This window comes from Lissotriton vulgaris, chromosome 2_1, assembly GCF_964263255.1.
Source record: "Lissotriton vulgaris chromosome 2_1, aLisVul1.2, whole genome shotgun sequence".
NCBI lineage: Eukaryota > Metazoa > Chordata > Amphibia > Caudata > Salamandridae > Lissotriton > Lissotriton vulgaris.
Window position 1 is genome coordinate 1,285,755,570 of NC_141687.1, and position 16,448 is coordinate 1,285,772,017.

Genomic DNA, 16,448 nt, shown 5'->3' on the forward strand with positions numbered 1-16,448 from the left:
AGACATTTCTGGACCTACTCCGAATCTCTGTCAGAAGAACTGTGGAGCTGCTCAAAGGACTCAACTAAATTGCTTCTCTAGCAGGTATGCGTTTCTGCTTGCTGCCCTGCTGCCTGCTGCTCTCTGACTCTGCTGGGAAGGAGAGCTGGACTCTGCCTTCCCTCCAAAGTGATCTCCAAGTGTTTGTTAGCTTGCCTCCTGTTTCTGAAGTCTCAAGGACACCTAAGGCTTCCTGCAGTTCTGCTGGTGCTGCTGCACTGTGCCTTCAGTGAGTTCTACCCATGCCTGAGGTTCCCCCCTGCAGGTCTGGGCCTCAGAAGTGGGTTTTGCAGCTGAGTTTCTGTCAAATCCAATGTGAAGCAACATGAGGACTTGCAAAGCCTCGCTGCACAGCTGACAGCTCTCAGAACCGACGTCGGGCCACATGAATCCTCACCGCACAGCCACTTGGAACTGACACCGGACAGCGCAAAGCCTAGCCACGCAGGCTGCGCCACAGGATCAAAGGAACTATGTTCAGTGGACCCAAGTGTGTCACGGTGGCTGGCCTGCGATCCATCGCTGTTTGCCTGACCTTGAGATTTGCACCGGTCCCTCGTGAACTGAAGTAACCTTTTTAGCGTTACCTGCATCTAAGCACTTCATTGGGATTTGTTTTATCGAAATTCAAAATCTTAACTTCTACTTGATGGATTTTGATTTTTTGGTCTTGTTTTACTCAGATAACTATTTTCTAATTTTCTAAAATGTTGTGGAGTGTTTTTTGTGGTTTACTTACTGTGTTGGTGTATGAGTTATTGAACAAATCCTTTACACATTGCCTTCTAAGTTAAGCCTGCCTGCTCTGTGCCAAGGTACCAGAGAGTGAGCACAGGATAAATTAGGATTGTGTTGTGACTTACCCTGACTACAACTGTGATCCCTACTTGGACAGGTTGCATACCTTGACTAACTAGAGACTCAATTTCTAACATTGTTGGCAGAGGCGCCATAGGACTTTTGTGCAGGTCCGTACAATAGCTACGTGGACATTACTCTTTCACATCTAAGACCATTTTGATTTTTCTTCATTTTTAGGTCTCGCCTGTCGATGCGCATGCGCATCGAGCTTGCGAGACTATGGGGGCTTATCCACTCTTGAACCAACTTGCAAGGAATCGTGGCGATTCCTTGCAGTGCACGAGAAATTTAAGCTCAATGCGCATGCGCATTGAGCTTAAAAGCGCGTGCACATGCCCCCAGCCGCCTGCCTTGCCTACTCTCTCTCTCACACCCTCCCCCAGCTCCGCCCCCTCACTTCTTGATTGCACGGCCGCTAGGCCGTGCCTCCCCTACTCTCCTCCCCCCTCCTCCTCCTACTCTCCTCCCCTGCCTGCTCGTCTTTAGTTTTCCAATGGCGCCCGCGTTTTTTTTGTAAAGGGGTTTTCGTAAGCGGTAGCAGCACGTTATTTTGTGAAACATTTTGATTTACCTTTATTTTGAAGAAGGTGGCCGCCTCGGTGTTTAGAAGCTGACTCACTTCTTGATTGCACGCCTCCCCTACTCTCCTCCCCCCTCCTCCTCCTACTCTCCTCCCCTGCCTGCTCGTCTTTAGTTTGCCAATGGCGTAGGACATCGCTACTCTGGGAGATTCACCTACATTAAAGTAAGTCTTGCGCGCACCCGGCCCTTTGCCCGTTGAACAATGAGACTACTAGCTGCCTATATTATTATATATATTATTCTATCGTTTATTCCGACTTGGCCCCATCTTTTAAATACGAGGGGAGCCGATCTCTCATCTTGCCCTTACCTGATCTCAATATCGGAACAACGTCGTTGCGCCTATATTGTAAGGGGCTTTAACTAGGTTAGTGCATTCAGAATGATCCTATCCGCTAAATCACGGGACTTCCGCCTTTTTCCTCCTCTTGTTCCCTCTCCCCGCTCCGCCCCCTCCCCTCCCCGCCGTGTCGCATTTCTCCTCCCCCCTCCCCGTAGGACATCGCTACTCTGGGAGATTCACCTACATTAAAGTAAGTCTTGCGCGCACCCGGCCCTTTGCCCGTTGAACAATGAGACTACTAGCTGCCTATATTATTATATATATTATTCTATCGTTTGTTCCGACTTGGCCCCATCTTTTAAATACGAGGGGAGCCGATCTCTCATCTTGCCCTTACCTGATCTCAATATCGGAACAACGTCGTTGCGCCTATATTGTAAGGGGCTTTAACTAGGTTAGTGCATTCAGAATGATCCTATCCGCTAAATCACGGGACTTCCGCCTTTTTCCTCCTCTTGGTGCGGCCTTTGTTAGATAACAAAACCAAGCTTACCGTTATTCTCATTTTGGGATTATGACTCCTTCGGAGTCTCATGGAATGTTATACTAAATGTTTGCGAACTCACATCAATGCGCCCTATTACACCCTGCAGCCACAGGTCACCACTGATTTATGTTTTGAATTACCAATATACCATAATAAGAGACCAACACTCTCGTTTAAGGGGCTTACTTTATAATCAATAAAACTAGAAACTATTCATCCTGTCCTAAAACAATAGCGATACAATTATAGGGTTCTTAACCAAGCTCTGCCTTTTAATTTAAATAGCAATAATAAAATCGATGGTTATTTACAAAATGATACAAGATGTATAGAAGGGTAAAATGTTTTATGATGGTGAACTACACAATTGTGAATGTATTGAAAATCATACATTTTCCCTTACAGAATTGTATGTATAAAAACATCTTTGTTGACACTGTGCATTGGCAAAACTGAAAACATCTATTGAATGACTAAACCAACCTGATATAGGTATTAATAATAATGATGTATTTTATAGCTTTACCTTTTTTACTAGTACTTTGGGTATCTTTCTGCTTTCTCACATAATACTCTATCCCTAAAAATAAATTTGAACTATATAGGGATCTCCACACAGGACTGCATGCACTATCTGAAACATACACCCCTCACCCTCACTCACTCACCCTCAACCCCTCACCCTCAACCCCTCACCCTCACTCACCCTCACCCTCGCTCACCCTCAACCCCTCACCCTCACTCGCCCTCAACCCCTCACCCTCACTCACCCTCAACCCCTCACCCTCACTCACCCTCACTCACCCTCACCCTCACCACCCTCAACCCCTCACCCTCACCCTCACTCACCCTCACCCTCACTCACCCTCACCCTCACTCACCCTCATCCTCACTCACCCTCAACCCCTCACCCTCACTCACCCTCACTCACCCTCACCCTCACTCACCCTCAACCCCTCACCCTCACCCTCACTCACCCTCAACCCCTCACCCTCAACCCCTCACTCACCCTCACTCTCACTCATCCTCACTCACCCTCAACCCCTCACCCTCACCCTCACTCACCCTCAACCCCTCACCCTAACTCACCCTCACCCTCCCTCACCCTCACTCACCCTCACTCACCCTCACCCTCACTCACCCTCACTCTCACTCACCCTCAACCCCTCACCCTCACTCACCCTCACTCACCCTCAACACCTCACCCTCACTCACCCTCACCCACCCTCACCCTCACCCTCACTCACCCTCAACCCCTCACCCTCACTCACCCTCAACCCCTCACCCTCACACAGTGCAATAGGTCTCGGAGCATTTGAGTTAGAGCTTTTAGAAATGTTTATGGCTTTTTTTATTTGTAATTCTTTAGCATTGGCTACAGGAAACAAAAATGCTAAAGATTTACAAAAAAAACCCATAAACAATTCTAAAAGCACTAACTCTAATGATGCGAGACCTATTGCATTTCCAATGCTTGTTTCTTGCTTTGCATTTTGATCCATCCTCCTCATCATGTCTCTGACTGGTTCTGGAGCCAGGGAGTTTGAACTGGCCAAGCTGGAAAGTTGCACAGTGGCTCAGTGGAAAACCTTCTGCAAGGAGATTGTGGTACCTGCCCCAGGAACCACCAGGAAGGTGGATTTCGAGGCGGTCCTGATGGCCTGGGCTGATTCCAGCTACCAAGAGAATAATGCATTGGAAGAGACTGAGAGGGGCTCTTCTGAGGAGCTGCCTGCGGTAGATGAGGGGGAAACCCCTGGATGTCAACCTCATAGAAGAACAGGAAGCAGTGTATCCGCCTGTGGCCTATCCCCAGGTAAGCTGAGGGAGAGAAGGAAGGAGGAGAGGGAATTCAAGCTGCAGATGGCGTAGCTAAAGATAGAGTCGGAGGAGAGAAAGGCAGGGGCTGAGAGACCCTTAGCAAAGAAGAAACCTTTGTTGGTGAATGAACTGAGTATAAAGAAGCTAAAAATCATGGTCAAGCGGTCTGATTTCTGCAGTGATGGTGGTGGCATGTGTACAGTACCTAATGGAGAGAATATGGTTCAGATACCTAAGAACTCAGTGCCCAGTAATGTGGTGGGGGATGATATTGATAAGTGGTTGTCTGCGTATGAAGTTGCACTGATGGAACACAGGGTTCCTAAGGAGGGGTGGTGGCAGGTCTGTGGAAACACATACCTACACTGGGGAGGGACACACAGCTAACTTTTGAAGTTGGGGATCAAACTAGGTACACTCCCATGAAAACCACCTTATCCATCTTATTTGCCAAATTTGGGCTGACTCCCGAGAAGTATGGCCAGATATTCAGGCACAACCAGAAGCTCCCCAACCAGTCCTGGGTAGATTTTGTGGATTACTGCAGTAAGGCACTGAATGGCTGGATAAGGGGCACCAAAGGAAAGTATGTTGAGTTGTATGATTTGTTCATGAGAGAGCACATGCTCTATACAGAGCTGCACCAGCACCTAGTTGGCAGTAAGCTGACCGATCCCAGGAAGTTTGCTCACCCTGGACAGACCTCTGGGTTTACATCAGAGTGTCCGAAAATGTATCTAGGGGTGACACACACAAAGGTGGTCAGGGTTCCCAACAGAAGAAAAAGGTAAAGATGAAATTAAGAATAAGGAATTCTCAAAAAGCCCTCAAAGGTATTCCCAAGAGGATAGTGCTAATTAGTCCCAGCCTGATCCAAACAAAAGGAAATGTTTCTTTGACCATAAAACAGAGAGGTTTGAACCCCAATGTAGTCAATACTACAAATGTGGGCACAATAGGGGTGACTCTAAATGTTCCAAGAGGGTCAAACAACAGGGATCGTGAGTGTAGCGCTCAGGGAGAAGTTAGTCCCCGTTAGTTTTGGGGAATAGACAGAGATGACACTAGTTTCCCTAGGTGATAGAGAAATGGTGCCTAGAGGCCAAATGCCTTCCAATACTTCAAAGTATAGGCAGTGGGTCACCATTAACAGTCATCGGGTGGAGGCTCTGCATGACAGAGGAGCCAGCATGATAACTGTCAAGTGTCATCTGATGTCAGTAGAGCAGGCACTTCCAAACACATTCCACAAAGTCATAGTAGCTGACAATTGTGAAAGCCATCTAACAATGGCTCTGATTTCCTTTAAGTGTGTGGGGGTGGGAGGAGTCTCCGGTTCTCTGAAAGTAGCTGCGAGTCCTGCCATGCCTGTAGATTGTCTGTTAGGCAATGACCTGGAGCATTTTACTAGGAGGAAGGTGGAGCTCAGATCTCACTAGGAAATTATGGCATTTTCGGAGTGGGTCTGATCGACCACCCGAGACATGGCTGCCCTAAAAGGTGAGTATGGGTAGTCTGGAGCCTTGAATAATGGCCAAGATAACTGTCAAGGCGAAGAGCAAGGGATGCAGGAAACCTGTCTCTGAAGTTGCCATGAGGGAGGTTGACAGGGTTCTGGAGGAGGAGGTCTCCCGAGGCAACCGGGGAGGACATTGCCACCCTAGGTAAACTACCTGAGGTTTCCAGCTGGCAGGTTGAAGGTGGGTCCACCAGGGAGGAATTCTGTCATGCGCAGAAAGAGTGTCCGACTCTTGGGGTCTGAGGCGATAAGCCCCAGCACATGCAGTAGGTGAGGGCTCTGGGAATCACCTTATCTACTGGGAGAACAATCATCTTTAAAGTTAACCTAAGGTTCCTGGAGCTGGGGCAGCAGGGGTGCTGGTGGCCCCCCAGTGTTACCGGGCCTTCCTATTGGGATTGGCTCAAGACATCCCTGGCAGGACATTTGGGGCAAGACAAGACCTTTGCCAGGCTTGTCTCCCACTATTATTAGGCCCGGCTGAAGACATTCTCATACATTCTGTAGGTCCTGTCCCACCTGCCAGACCACTGGGAAGGCAGGATAAAATCAGAAGGCTCCCCTCATTCTACTCCCCATCACTGGTACCCCCTCTGAGAAGGTAGGCATCACTGTCATTATATCTCTCGACTCCAAGACCGCCATGGTCAACAGGTTTATACTAGTCTTGGTGTACCATGTCACCGCTACCCAGAGGCTATCCCTTTGAGGATGGTGACTGCAACCATGGTGACCAGAGCTCTGATGGGATCTTTACCCATGTTGGGTTCCCTAAGGAGGTTGTGTCTGACAGAGCCACAAACTTCCTGTCCATGTACATGAAGAACCTGGGGGAGGAGGGTGGTGTGACTTACAAGTTCACCACCACTATCACCCCAAACCAATGATCTGGTTGAGAGATTCTACAAGACTTTGAAAGACATGATTATGGGTCTGCCAGAGCCTATGAGCTAAGTGGGACGTACTCTTACCATGCCTTCTCTTCCCCTACAGGGAAGTGCCACATAAAAGAGTAGGGTTCAACCCTTTGAGCTCCTCAATGGACACCACACCCTGTGAGAGACCTCTAGGGCTAGTCTAGGAGGAGTGGGAGCAAGCTTCCAGGAAGCCCCCCAGGATGTGGTCAGCTACATGCTGGCCTTCCAGAACCAGAAGCACTGCTTCTGGAAGCAAGTTAAAAGTAACCTCGAGGCTAGCCAAGAGGTGATGAAACTCTGGTAAGACCAGAAGGCCACACTGGTGGAATTTCAACCTGCCCAAATGGTGCGGGTCATGAAGCCAGTGGAGCCCCAGGCTCTCCAAGACCGCTGGACTGGCCCATATAAAATCAAGGAGTGGAGGGAGACAACACCTACCCGGTAGACCACCGGACCCCTAGGACCCCCTTGAGGGGCTCCATGTGAACATGCCGAAGCCTCATTCGAGAGTTTCAAAGTGAGCAAGTCTATGGTGACAGATGAGAAAGTGGAAGAGTAGAGTCCACCTGACCTCCTCTCTGCACAGGAATATGCTGGGTCAGCGGAGGGTGTCACTCTCTCTGCATCCCTGACCTCGGAGCAGCAAGGTGACTGTTACCAGTTACTGGGGCAGTTTGCCCCTTGCTCTCACTCATCACCGTACTCACACATCTGTGCGTCCACGAGATTGACACCGGATATAGCCTCCCTGTAAAGAACAAGCTTAACAGGTTGTCACACCGAGTTTGAGCCAGTATCAAGGAGGAAGTCCCCAAGATATTAGCCTTAGGGTGTTTGAGCCTCTGACAGTCCCTGGCTGGCAAGGAGGCGTTCTATGCCACCTACATAGGCGATATTACCATCTACAGTTGCAGCTTGGAGGAACACCTACACCACCGTCAGGCACTGCAACAGGAGGGCCTGACCATTAAGGCCAGTAAGTGCCGGGGGAAGAGTTCCTTGGTATATTTGGGGCAACTGGTGGGGGTCATGCCAAGATTGAAACCATCCTGGCCTGGAAATCACCTAAAACCCAAATGGAAGTGAGAGCCTTCCTGGGCCTCACTGGATATTATTGCTGATTTATTAAGCAATATGGCACCATTGTGGCCCCCTTAACTGAGCTGACTTCTAAGATGAAGCCCAGGTTGGTGAATTGGACAGAGGCTTGTTAGAGAGCCTTTGATTCCCTCAAGGAAGCTATGTGCACAGCACCGATACTCAGGGCCCCTGATTCCTCCAAGGAGTTCATCATGCAGATGGATGCTTCAGTGCATGCCGTGGGGCCAGTCTCAGCACAGCTGAACGAGAAGAGCCTAGACAAACCAGTAGTAAGCATGGGCGAATTTTGCGAATCTCGCGTTCGCGAATTTTGCGGATTTGCGAACTCGCAATCCGCAAAATCCGCGAATTCCCACGAATTTGCGGATTTTTTTTTTTGTTTTCGCCCGTGTTTCTGCCAGTTCGTGAGGGTTTTTACAATTTCGCAATTTGCGAACTTACCTGTCGGGTCGCAAGTTTTGCGAACTTGTTGTTTCTACGTGTCCAGCCTGTTTGGGACACTCTTCTTCATCACTGCCACTCTCTGTCACCACTGCCACTCTCTGACTACTCATGCCACCCTCTGGCCCATCCATGCCACCCTCTGTTTCATCACCACACCCTCTGGTTGTCCAGTGTACATTATTTTCGGCAAAGCAAAGCACACCTTCCCTGCCTCAAGTGACCTGAATTAATTTGGGGCTGATTAATGTGTCACAGAATATTTTTTTAGCTGGCACCTGCTTCCTTAGTGCGCCCTGATTAGTGATCTTTTGCACTTGCTAAGTGCTTTCATTGTTGCAAAATTAGTTACAACACCTGCCCTGCCCCAACTGACAATAATGAATTAGGGGCTGATTAATGGATTTTAACTTCCAGCCTGGCTCCTGCTTGTCTCCCTTAGCTGTAATTCAGGACCTTTGTGGCATATGTGTAACTATTCTGAGGTTCAGAGCAGGGTCACATAATAGTTGCAACTGGCAACTGAACTCTGGAGGGGCCCCTCAGGAAGCACTATCGGAAATGGCTACTAATGATGAGCCTGAACTTTTGAACCTGGTAAGTAGTTTCAGTTTTGCTAAGATCGTATTTCTGCAATTTAGCACTTATTCGCGGGGCGCGAAGTTGTACTGGGAAGCCGCGAACTCACGCGAACAGTGCGAGCAGTGCGAGCAAAATCCGCTGCTCGCGGATTTGCGGATTTTGCGGGAGATTCGCGAATCTCGCGGATTGCGAATTTCCCGAAACGCCGCAAAATCCGCGAGCGAAACGGATTTTCCGCCCATGCTTAACCAGTAGCCTTCCTTAGCAGGAGGCTACTTCCACTGAAACAGAGGTGGAGTGCCATTGAAAGAGAAGCTTTTGCTGTGGTCGGGCCCTGAAAAAGTTGAGACCATACCTCTATGGGACTCATTTCCTAGTTTGGACCGACCTCATTCCTCTAAATTGTCTCATGCAGATGAGGGTGGAGAATCCTAAACTCTTGAGGTGGTCTATATACCTACAGGGAAATGACGTTATGGTCGAGCATTGCCTGGGGGCAGACCACGCCAATGCTGATGGTCTCTCCAGGTCCTTCCGCCTTAGTGAAGAGCACTCCCAAAAGGTTGGGTAGCTCTCCCCACTTTCAGCTGGGGTGGACACATGTAAGACCTGACAGCCTTGGGAGGGTATTTCACCCAATTTGTAGTTGCCTGCCTCACTCCAATTTCTATAACCATTTCTGCAGACTCTAGAACTCTGAACAATTTTGCACTGCTAATCAGTGTTATAGTGCTTGTGCTCTCTCCCCTAAAACATGGTAACATTGGATCGTACCGAATTGCTTATTTAATTTACTTATAAGTCCCTAGTAATGTGCACTACAGGTGCCTAGGACCTGTAAATTAAATGCTACTAGTGGGCTCACAGCACTGATTGTATCGCCCTCGTAAGAAGCCGCCTAATAATGTCCCAGGCCTGCCATGGCAGGGACTGCGCATGCAGTTCACTGTCACTGTGACGTCGCAAAAACTACTGGCCAAGCTCTGCACTCTTCCTTTTATTACATACTAGCATCCCGTCCCGACGTTGTCCGGGTATGAATTGCTGCCGGCCAGTAGTATATTGTTTTGTAGGATTTCGTTTTGATATTCTTATCTGTGACAGGTCTGTGAAACGCTCCGATTCACAGTGAACTGCTGATGCACTTAAGAGTGCGCGTTCAGTAGTGTGTGAACTCGAGTTTCCCTACTTTATTTTTCCTTGCAATATTATATAGCGCGAACTCGACAACATGGCATGAGCACAATTTACATTACAGAAGAACACATTCATTTGTGGTAGGCACGGGGAGACAAAGCGATTTGCCTGGAATCACAAGATGTTGAGCTGATACCGAGATTCGAACGTAGCTCCCCAGCTCTAAAGTTCGCAATTCTAGAACTTGTGGCGGGAGGTGTGTCTAAAAGTGTATGTCGGTGCTGGCCATCAATGAGAGAGACCTGTGCATTTTTCAAATGCGTGGTGAAAAAATATGATTATGTTGCTGGAGATGTGGCCCGCCGTGCCACCAATGTACTTACCGGGGGAGGGTAACAACCCATTATTCCGCAACTTTCTTTCCGCATACCATCACTCCTCATACTTTCATTACGAAAGTACCATGAATCCTCAATATCATTATAAAGCATGGCATTACATGTTATACGCTTTTACCATGCATACAATTACAATGACATTCGTTGTAAATGCATGAATGGTAAAAGCATGTTTTTTTTAATGTTTGTTAAGGTAAGTATGGGTATAGGGGTATATGTTTTGGGGTACTGAGGTACATGTTTTGGGGTGTTTGGGTATTTTAAGGGTTCAGATATAGTTTTGGGTTATGGGGTACAGGGGTAGTTTTAGGGTTTAGGGATAGGTATGGGTTTTGGGGTATAGGGGTATTTTTAGGGTTCAGGGGTAGGTTTGGGTTTTAGGGTACAGGGGTATTTTAAGGGTTCAGGGCTAGGTTTGGGTTTTGGGGTGCAGGGGTATTTTTAGGGTTCAGGGCTAGGTTTGGGTTTTGGGGTACAGGAGTATTTTAGGGTTCTGGGGTAGGTTTGGGTTTTGGGGTACAGGGTTATTTTTAGGGCTCAGGGCCAGGTTTGGGTTTTGGGGTAGAGTGGTATTTTTAGGGTTCATGGGTAGGTTTGGGTGTTGGGGTACAGGGGTATTTTAAGGGTTCAGGGCTATGTTTGGGTTTTGGGGTACAGGGGTATTTTAGGGTTCAGGGGTAGGTTTGGGTTTTGGGGTACAGGGGTATTTTTAGGGTTCTGGGCTAGGTTTCGGTTTTGGGGTACAGGGGTATTTTTAGGGTTCAGGGGTAGGTTTGGGTTTTGAGGTACAGGGGTACTTATAGGGTTCAGGCTAGGTTTGGGTTTTGGGGAACAGGGGTATTTTTAGGGTTTAGGGATAGGTTTGGGTTTTGGAGTACGGGGTATATTTATAGGGATAAAATGGGTTAGTGTTTAAGGGTGTTGGGGTATTTTAAAGAGTAAGGGTGGGTTATGATTATGGGGTGCAGGGGTATTTAAAGGGAGCAGGGTGGGATTCGTTTTTAGGGTGTAAAGGGTAATAAAATAAAATAATAAATACAAATAATATAAAAAATGCATTTTAAAAGAATAAATGTTTTAATTAAATTACAAAAATGTATATATATATATATATATATATATATATATATATATATAAAAATACACATATATACAAACATATATTTGATGTTTTAATAATGTACTATTACAATGTATATGACTTTACCACACATGCATTTGCGTTATAATGGCATTCGTGATGAAGTCATATGCGTTGTAAAAGTTTTAGAAATGTTGTCTTTGCGGAGTAATAGTCCCGCGTTATAAAAATTGCGGAGTGATGGTATGCGGGATGTTGGTTTGCGGAATATCATCACATATTCCCGGGGGAGGGATAGTCACTTTCTTGCTATTTCCGTGGAGGCGGGCCTTGTGTCCGGATGTTCGGGGCGCGAGGCCTGTGCGCAACAGAAGTGGAAAATCTCCAGTGTGCACTTCAGGTGTCACCGAAAGTTAAGGCGAGATTACATTTCCTGCACAATGACCCCTGTTTGCGCTCCTTCCGGCCCTTGGGAATAGTGCCATGCCTGACCTCCATACAGTTAAGCAGGTGCATGTCACTGGGAGCCTGAGACAAGCACACCCGGAGCTGGAATGTACAGAACCTGGGGAGAAAAAACAATGAAATATTGGGCACAACGCTCGCTTTTTTTTTCCGTAATCCCGCGCTCTGCACACGCCCACGCCCCCAGCACATGCCCACAGCACACAATTTGAGACATGGCATGAAGGGCGGAACCTACCACACGCCCCCAGCACACGCCCACAGCACAACGCAGACATGCCCACAAGACACTACTTTGCTGGCACGGTTCTTTTACCTTTTAAATGTATATGGTGGGCGTCTGCATAGCCCATGTCCTTCTGCTGCAACTGCCCTCTCCAACGCTGTATTGGGTGTTGTGATTGGTGCTGTGGTTTCTGAGATTACCCGCCTCAAAGGTTTGGGCTCTCTCTTTATTATATTAGTATAGATAAGCCAACTCTAAGGACAGTCCTTGGCAACTCAGAGGGCAGGGTGCTATTTACACAAAGGGAAGGACATGTGCTTGTATGCTTTACATGGCCTGGTAGTCAAAAACAGCCTATTTTGTTTTTCACTACAGTGAGGTCTACTCCCCTCATAGACTAGCATTGGGAATTCCCTTCCATTCTTTTAAGTGGTGTTAGAACTGGGGGTCTCTGGTTGGCAATGGCTGGCACTTTTGTCCAAATAGGGACCCTTGCTTCTAAGTCAGGATAAGGGATAAGGATAAGGGATAAGAATAAGGATATCTCTCCTAGATAACCCCTGTTCACCCCCTTGGAGCAGACAGGCTTATCTCAGACGCAGTGTGCTAAGCATTTGTGAATACATACAGCAATACAGTGAAAACACTACAGATGGACACCACACAGATTTTATAAAAATAAGTATTCTTTATATAGACTTATCACGAAAATAAAGGTACATACAAAAACGCTGTGTGGGCGCTTCCATGCAAGAGCAATCTTTTTTGAATATTAAGTGGCCTGCTCAGGTCACGAAGCAGCCCCCCCGCTAAGGAACAGGTCCTGCTGTTATACTTTGAGAATATCATGAAGGAACAGCGCTGCCTGTCAATTTGGTGGAAGAAAGCAAGTGCGTGTGGCACTATGTGGTGAAAGCAATCCGATGAGAAATAATTTTGGGAAGGTGAAAAGACTGCTGCTTGAACCACGATGGATTTCACTTACAAGACACTACAAGAACCACAATGCTACTTGTGTACACGCCCCAGTAGGAGTAACTGAGTACCAACTTAAAAAATGAAATGTGAAGCAGCTGGTTTCTGCCTCCTGAGCCTGCCATGAGGAAGGGAGCACTGTCTCCAGAAACGCGTCGGCATTTGGGCTTTGAAAACTTGCAATTACCTGTGTGCTGGACTCCTTGCTGCCAAATTGACGAAAATAAAGGTACATACAAAAACGCTGTGTGGGCGCTTCAATGCAAGAGCAATCTTTTTTGAATATATATATATATATATATATATATATATATATATATATATATATATATATATATATATATGAAAGTAATTTCGCCAATCGACTCGAGGCAGCCGCCCCAGCCCAGTCCCAAATGACGAAGGAGCAGACCCGTGATTTTGTGCTTAGTCAAGGTGCTTTATTTCATCCAGCAAGCCAGCCGCCATTACGCGTTTCGCTTTTCACAAAGCTTGATCAAATAAATATTATTAACAAAACATATACAATATTTTTAACGTAGGATAGCGAGAGGGTTAAATGTACTATTACCACTCCAGTGAGTGCAAGAGTAGGGAAAGCATTGGATAGCGTAGGGGTAAAAATTACTATTCCCACTCCAATGAGTGCAACAGTAGGGAAAGCGTTTAATAGCAGGAGAATAAAAATTACTATTCCCACTCCAATGAGTGCAACAGTAGGGAAAACATTGATAGAGTAGTAGTAAAATTTACTATTCAAACTCCAGAGAGTGCAACAGTAGGGAAATCATTGGATAGTGTAGGGGTAAAAATTACTATTTCCACTCCAGTGAGTGCAACAGTAGGGAAAGCGTTGGATAGCGTAGGGGTAAGAATTACTATTCCCACTCCACCGAGTTCAACAGCAGGGAAAGCGTTGGATAGCGTAGGGATAAAAATTACTATTCCCACTCCAATGAGTACAACAGTAGGGAAAGCGTTGGATAGCGTAGGAGTAAAAATGACTATTCCCACTCCAGTGAGTGCAACAGTAGGGAAAGCGTGGGATAGCGTGGGATAGCGTAGGGATTAAAATTACTATTCCCACTCCAGTGAGTGCAACAGTAGGGAAAGCGCTGGATAGCGTAGGGTTTAAAATGACTAGTCCCACTCCAGTGAGTGCAACCGTAGGGAAAGCGCTGGATAGGTAAAATTTACTTTTCCCACTCCAAAGAGTGCAACAGTAGGGAAAGTGTTGGATAGCGTAGGGGTAACAATTACTATTCCCACTCCAGTGAGTGCAACAGTAGGAAAAGCATTTGATAGCGTAGGGGTAAAAATGACTATTCCCACTCCAGAGAGTGCAACAGTAGGGAAAGCGTTGGATAGCATAGAGGTAAAAATTACTATTCCCACTCCAGAGAGTGCAACAGTAGGGAAAGTGTTGGATAGCGTAGGGGTAAAAATTACTATTCCCACTCCAGAGAGTGCAACAGTAGGGAAAGCATTGGATAGCGTAGAGGTAAAAATTACTATTCCCACTCTAGAGAGTGCAACAGTAGGGAAAGCGTTGGATAGCGTAGGGGTAAAAATTACTATTCCCACTCCAGTGTGTGCAACAGTAGGGAAAGCCCTGGATAGCGTAGTGATAAAAATTACTATTACCACTCTAAGGAGTGCAACAGTAGGGAAAGTGTTGGATAGCGTAGGGGTAAAAATTACTATTCCCACTCCAGTGAGTGCAACAGTAGGGAAAGCCCTGGATAGCGTAGGGATAAAAACTTACTATTACCACTCCAATGAGTGCAACAGTAGGGAAAATGTTGGATAGCGTAGGGGTAAAAATTACTATTCCCACTCCAGTGAGTGCAACAGTAGGAAAAGCGTTGGATAGCATAGGGGTTAAAATTACTGTTTCCACTCCAGTGAGTGCAACAGTAGGGAAAGCGCTGGATAGCGTAGGGGTTAAAATTACTAGTCCCACTCCAGTGAGTGCAATAGTAGGGAATGCGCTGGATAGCGTAAGGGTAAAATTTACTTTTCCCACTCCAAAGACTGCAACAGCAGGGAAAGTGTTGGATAGCGTAGGGGTAACAATTACTATTCCCACTACAGTGAGTGCAACAGTAGGGAAAGCGTTGGATAGCGTAGGGGTAAAACATTACTATTCCCACTCCAGAGAGTGCAACAGTAGGGAAAGCGTTGGATAGCATAGAGGTAAAAATTACTATTCCCACTCCAGAGAGTGCAACAGTAGGGAAAGTGTTGGATAGCGTAGGGGTAAAAATTACTATTCCCACTCCAGAGAGTGCAACAGTAGGGAAAGCATTGGATAGCGTAGAGGTAAAAATTACTATTCCCACTCTAGAGAGTGCAACAGTAGGGAAAGCGTTGGATAGCGTAGGGGTACAAATTACTATTCCCACTCCAGTGAGTGCAACAGTAGGGAATGCGCTGGATAGCGTAGGGGTTAAATTACTATTCCCACTCCAGTGAGTGCAACAGTAGGGGGAGCCCTGGATAGCGTAGGGTTTAAAATGACTAGTCCCATTCCAGTGAGCGCAACCGTAGGGAAAGCGCTGGATAGCGTAAGGGTAAAATTTACTTTTCCCACTCCAAAGAGTGCAACAGTAGGGAAAGTGTTTGATAGCGTAGGGGTAAAAATTACTATTCCCACTCCAGAGAGTGCAACAGTAGGGAAAGCGTTGGATAGCATAGAGGTAAAAATTACTATTCCCACTCCAGAGAGTGCAACAGTAGGGAAAGTGTTGGATAGCGTAGGGGTAAAAATTACTATTCCCACTCCAGAAAGTGACACAGTAGGGAAAGCGTTGGATAGCGTAGAGGTAAAAATTACTATTGCCACTCTAGAGAGTGCAACAGTAGGGAAAGCGTTGGATAGCGTAGGGGTACAAATTACTATTCTCACTCCAATGTGTGCAACAGTAGGGAAAGCCCTGGATAGCGTAGTGATAAAAATTACTATTACCACTCTAAGGAGTGCAACAGTAGGGAAAGTGTTGGATAGCGTAGGGGTAAAAATTACTATTCCCACTCCAGTGAGTGCAACAGTAGGGAAAGCCCTGGATAGCGTAGGGATAAAAACGTACTATTACCACTCCAATGAGTGCAACAGTAGGGAAAATGTTAGATAGCGTAGGGGTAAAAATTACTATTCCCACTCCAGTGAGTCCAACAGTAGGAAAAGCGTTGGATAGCATAGGGGTTAAAATTACTATTTCCACTCCAGTGAGTGCAACAGTAGGGAAAGCGCTGGATAGCGTAGGGGTTAAAATTACTAGTCCCACTCCAGTGAGTGCAACAGTAGGGAAAGCGCTGGATAGCATAAGGGTAAAATTTACTTTTCCCACTCCAAAGAGTGCAACAGTAGGGAAAGTGTTGGATAGCGTAGGAGTAACAATTACTATTCCCACTACAGTGAGTGCAACAGTAGGGAAAGATTTGGATAGCCTAGGGGTAAAAATTACTATTCC